This window comes from Panicum hallii, chromosome 4, assembly GCF_002211085.1.
Source record: "Panicum hallii strain FIL2 chromosome 4, PHallii_v3.1, whole genome shotgun sequence".
Taxonomy (NCBI): domain Eukaryota; kingdom Viridiplantae; phylum Streptophyta; class Magnoliopsida; order Poales; family Poaceae; genus Panicum; species Panicum hallii.
In genome coordinates this window covers 5775368-5781758 of record NC_038045.1, presented here as the reverse complement: position 1 = coordinate 5781758, position 6391 = coordinate 5775368, and positions in this window count along the sequence as shown.

Here is a 6391-nt window from a genome sequence, read left to right as displayed (position 1 = left end):
GTAGTGATCATTCACGCAAACCCATATGTATCATGAAGAAAACAACAAAATTGCCACTGCAACCTTACAGTACTTGAACCTGACGGTGACATTATGTAGGCAAAGGACTATGCTATAGAGGCACATTGCTATAATGGTTTAAGTACCGATCCCCGATGCTATTTATTTGTATGTATATTCTGAAGGAAAAGGACATGCATATCATTATACAGGGAAGGACAAACACAGAGTTTAAGTCAGGAATTGTTCTGTGCTTCTTCATGTCATGTTTCTTCTAAAAAGAACCAAAAATATATGGAAGAGGTAATTATACACGTATTTTAGTTTTAGAGAAAAGTGTGTGAGAGATGGAACTGTACACGTACGTATATGTTACATGTATACCTGGACTGTTGTAAAATGCCTAAATTTTAGAGTGAAATTGACTGATGATGAATAGGACTAAATAAAGGAGCTACTGCTCGGTTTCTTCCATAAATGCATGTCCAACTTCATCAGCATACTACAATATAGTTGGCATCCGTCCCTCTCTGTAGCTGTTGCGGGAACAGAGATCTACAGGAGACCAGTTTTCAGTGGTGCCCTAATTGCATCCAGGGACTCTGGTTTTTCTTGATTTCACGCATCCCCTTCAGAAAACATTGTCCACCGTCCACGTGATATCGTGTGCATAGCATACTTTTTTTTTTGCGGAAAATATACGTAGCATACACACAAGACTAACAAATTCACTTTCCGGACAGTTTTACATTTTTCAAATTAGTAACGGTTTGTAGTTCTTATATGACAGTTATCTAGTACCATAACTGTGGTAATATATCCTGCCCAGTGCCCACCCACTGGAAAAAAAATGCTCGACTACTAAATAAAACTACAAGCTACTCATAAAATAACTGTAAGGAAAGATGGAAACTGCTAAAAAAGGCTAGCTTCTGCAAGCTTGATAGAGGTAACATTGATGTATATATCACCTAGCGTGCATGTTGACTAGCTAGCAATTTATACGAAAAACATATGACTCAAATTTTTAACAATATATTATCGATAAAGGTAATCTTCAAGAGAATTATCTTACGTTTAACATAATTATTGAAATTTATATATAATATCGAAACGACTCCACAATCGGCTTGCATGAAATGGATCATTTGCAAAAAGAAAAAAAAAAGTTGCAGCAACGCGTATGTCAATCAATAGCTAGCGAAGAATCAGGATCCGCTGATCAGCAGCAGTAAAACATTTGTTCATGAACTTGAGAAGTACCAGCAGCCACCACGTACGTAGGACAAAATACCCCTTTGTCTAGCCCCAATATTAAAGAAAAATATCCCTTTTGTCGCACGCACTGATCATTGCACGGCCTAGTATTTCTCTGATGAGAGAGAGAGAGAGAGAGAGAGAGAGATGGCCAGATCGATCGGCTGGGCTCCACCTCCACGGCAGCATCCATGCAGCAGCTAGCTAGCGCGCGGCATGGCCACGGATCGGATGAACAGCGGGAGAAGGCGAGCCGTCCCAATCAAGCCCATCAATGCGTGCTCGACTGATCGGCCGGCCGATCGACGGCGATCGAGCATAATCTATCGCGAACCAACAAGGCCTCTCTTCACCACCCAACGCTGTTCCCCATTGACGCCCGCCACTGTTCATCTGCCTCCCATTATACCTTGAACCTTGCCTGTCGGTTCCAAGTTACTGTGCACCATTACGCTGCGCTTCATTACCCTCTCGCGCGCAGTACTGTAGACAGGGCGTGCTGTCCTCTCTTTTTTTTTCTGCGTAGCCCTGCAATGCATACACTGCGAGATCAGTAGTGATTACTCAGCGGTAGTAGAATCTAGTGGTACTACTAGTACTACACAATGCATATATATACACATATATGCATATATGCTATGATATATAGGACTGCTAATCCCCCATTGCTCATCAGGAGGGCACACTTCACCAGCCAGCAAGGGCCAAGGAGAAACAAACAGCTAGGGCACACTGTTTGGCATTCATTGCCAAGGGAAGGGGGGCCGGTAAAACCTAAAAACCTACTGTGCAGGCCTAGCTAGCTAGGGTTTACCCTGCATCTGCATTGCCTCCCCCATGAATGGAACCATGGGCCCACCGGGCTGAGCCACTCATGGGCCTGCACGGGGGCCCAATGTGTAGTCGCCTGTCGTTTGGGCTCGGTTAGGTCCAGCATGCATGCGTGCAGGCGCTGCTGCTTGGGTGTCGTTGGGTACGCATGCCTTTTGCTTCGTTCTCCTCGATCTGGTTCCAAGTTGGTCAGCAGCTTCGTTGTCGCCTACAGTTCATCTGAGTCAGAGAAATCAACACACGCCAGCTCTTTTGCTAAAACTGATTTTTTTTCAGGGCATTCCGAATATCCTACTAGCTGATGGATCAATTAAGCTTGAACAAGTCTAATGTATGATCGTTTCGACTAATTTAAGGACCTTTTATAGAGCCAGAGCCAACTTTAATCATGAAGTATAAAAATTCAAATATTCCCAGGACGTTTTTTTTAAAAAAAAAGAATCCTCTGAAATAAAATGACGCTTATCAGATCAGACTTTGGAGGACTAAACGTATGATGATCTGCTTAATCAGCCGAGTCAGGAGGGTCTGGCCTCAAATTCAAACCAAAGGTTAACTGGGCACGGTAAGCCAAACTAATAACTGAATCAGCTAAGACCATGTCAGTATACACCTTTGACCCACTCGTACGGCGCCAGGCTACTTCAACACAGAGTGACCTTGTCACATGGACGTTTTCAAGGAAATAAATAAAACCAAATGGAATGCCAACCTGTTGAAATTTAGAGTCCAAAACCCTATTATATTTGTTGCTACTTGAGAGTGATGATTCCATTGTTTACTGTGTGGTGATTTATTGATGAGTTTTATAGCTAGCATGCCGTTTTGGTACATATTTGTACATATACTTTAGCTATAAGATTTGATCAACTCCCATGTGAACCAAGATAGAGATGTGCTGTATGTGGACTTGGTGTGTCAGATCTAGAAGAACAGGTGTTCTTACCTACTAATACCGATACAATTAAAGTATCATATGAGGTAACCAACAATTTAACACATAGTCAATGAAGATTCGGGAGTGAGTTCAAGTTCATGGTCAATTCAACATGCGATAGCATGACCGCAGCTGCCCGGCCGGCTAGGGATACTTGTGGTACACATTAGGTAGATTTTGTGAAACCCTAAAGAAGAAGCTACATGTCACTACATGCAGCATGATCTAACTAAAAACATGTTTAATTATCTGTAAGCTACTCCTGATGACTAGCTAGGATTTGAGATCAAGTCAAGTTTATGTGCCTGATCGATCAAGATGGGAGGCATTAGCACGCACACACGGTCCCGCATGTTGGTGCACCGACAATGCATACTCATGGCATGGGAGACTTTTTCTGCCCCTTTTTTGTATGACTAGTTCGCCACCACGTCCAGAATTTTGTTGCCTAGCTCACGTATAGGTGTGGCTAAATTTCGAATAAAAGTTTTAGGTTTCAAAGATCCAGTCCGATCCACGACGCGTTCATCTGTCATGTACATTTGAAGGATCGAGGGTGTTTGCGATATCTATACTACTGATTTTAAAGATCCACTGTATGTTCAATTTAAAGGGTTAGGTTCAATTTTCCTTTTTTTTCCATTGAACTGGAAGCAAGTCTCCTATATGAAAGTTGGAGGACACCATCAGTTATTAGTTACCCGCAACATCATGCACTAAAGCTAGATTTCTTTTGGTCTAGAAGAAACTAGCTTTCTTTACTTCGGGAGTCCCCTTGCACTTCCACTCTTTCTTTGGGCCGTTCACCGTACTTTTCTGTGGAGAATTTTAACTCCATCAATATCTATGTTTCTTGTTCTCAGCATATTCTAGTGGGCATCCCACTGGTGTGTTTTCTTTTTCTCTTTCCCGTTCCATGTGTCAAAATAGGCCCTCAATTTTTTTTACTTTAATTCATGCTCACTCATGTTTTTTCAAACATCACCCCGTTGGTAGTACTATATTTTTTTTTACAGTAATGAGAAATTAATTGAGGCATGTGTTATTGGTGCTGGCTGACCTAGTATAGTAGGAGGTTCGGAAAATCGAAGAGATGGCAGTCAAATCTTCTAGTACCTCGCTCGTCCACTACCAGCAGTGTATGCTAACATGCTAACATACATATGTACAGGTCACTACCCAACCAACATCTCAGTCACTAATTGTATCCCATTAATAATGTCACCTTGACCTGTTTCATAAGTAACCTTTTCATGATGGTTCACCATAAACCTTAGTGCCTCAAGTAAAAAAAAAACTTAATTTGAAGTCTTTAGGAGTGTAGATATGTCTGCAGGATTTACAGTAAGAGTATATAGACGTGTAGTGTGAGGTTCATTTGCTTGCGGCAAAGAGTGGCACGTCCAAAGCGAAGATATATCGCAGGTGTGGAGCAGGGTACCCCCACTAAGGAAACATGTGCATCAATCTGTTCCTTCTCCCTTGTCATCTTTGTGCTGTCAAATAAAACCCAAACTGAAGAAATAGTAGCAACTCAACCAAAAAGGGGCTAGCTGGCTAACAAGACATCATTGACATATTTATAAATAAATAAAGTGAAATGCGTTAATTAAGAGATAAAAGGGGCCGAGATTTAACATGTGCAGGATCATATCTGCCACCAAAGATTATTCATGGCTGAAAATATAGAATTTATAGTAAGATAGGGTTCGATAAAATGTTTTAGCAATCAAAGCAGGTATCTGTGAAACATAGCACGATCAAAGTCCCTCTCGCCACTGTCCACACCACTTGTCTGCTATCCCTGGCACTACTCGACCGTCCTCCTTGCAACATCGATCAAACTCTTTGTACATTGCAACTTGCAAGTGCCGACATGCCTTTACCCATTATCTTTTCCAATTTTAAATTCATATCGAGGCGGATAGTTGGTATTTATATTTAGGGTCATCATAAGGAAATGCCACTATTAAATTAATTTGTTCTAAAACTTACTTTTATATATGATTATTGCAACTGAATAAAAACTTTTTGAGAATTAAATCATTAATGGAGTTTAAGAACAAAATGAGTGCTTAACGAAACACATTCTAGATCAATATCCACCCCAACCCGCGCTTAAACACTTCGGTATGAGAAAGTGGTAACTTATTTCGTTCTTACTCATGCATGGCTCACCCCTGATTTAACTGACGTTCGTTCATTTACAAATTGAACTGAACATTATGTTTCAACACAAATTAATCGATGCTACATGGATTTCTGATTGCCAACAGTTAGTTGTACATGCAAGAAAATAAATAGTATTTCTTTTAAAATTCTTGCAAATATTTGGTTTATGCATCCAAATGTACATTATATTGAGCCAAATAAGGCACCCGGTCGAACTAGCCAAGCGGTCCCACGCACCAGTCAAAGCAAGAATTTACCATGCGCAAGCGGCGATCCAAGTACAACTGCCAACCGCAGGTGGTTGCACTAGAAAAAATTATTCTGCGGGGCTCCGGCTGCTACCTGAAGCCAAAGGTCTCAACAGGCTGTGGCAACAGGCAGCCCGCCTGTCAAGGTGAACTAGTATTTATTTATTTATTAACCAAAATGAAAAAACAGGACTCAATAAACACTCAAGTTAAGTATACAAACAAACAAAGCAACTACCACAGTGATTATTTAACCACCAAGGCGATCTATGACTTAACTTGCAAAAGCTGCTGGCCCAAAAAGGTCAGCTTTAGTATTCCACTACACAAAGCAAAAGTGGCCTATCTAGACATACATGCATACATGAAGTATCGCGTCGTCACAACTTGTTTCCCCTTCACTCTTATTTTCTTTCTTTATTATCTTATTTATTTATTTATTTGCAGCACGCAACAATTCCTTTGGTTTTTAAATCGTATCATATTTTGTATATAGGTTTTACTTTCATGAATAATGGTCAAAGTGTGTACCGTGTCGATGTCCAAAGCATAGCTCTTTTGAAAGTGGGCCCAGCTGTGTTACTTGTTAGAATGTTAGTAGTACACCTCCTAGCTGACTAAAACTCTCTCTCTCTCTCTCTAGGTGGGACACAGCAACATGCAAGTAACGGTAGCATGATGCATGCGAGCTTGTCATGGTGCCATCTAGCCTATCTTCATCCCTGTGATTATCTCTGTTTGAGCTTGTTTAGGACTTGATGCATGCATGTGCATGTTATAGTACTACTCTTCTAACTTATTGCTTTGTCGCGGAGCAAATTTTTAGTGATAGGCATGATTACACACTTGAACATTTTTCCCCCCATCTTGCCATTTTCACTACGGATCATGCATGCATCGTCGGATGACGTGGCATATTTTTTTTTTATTTGGTACTACTATATAG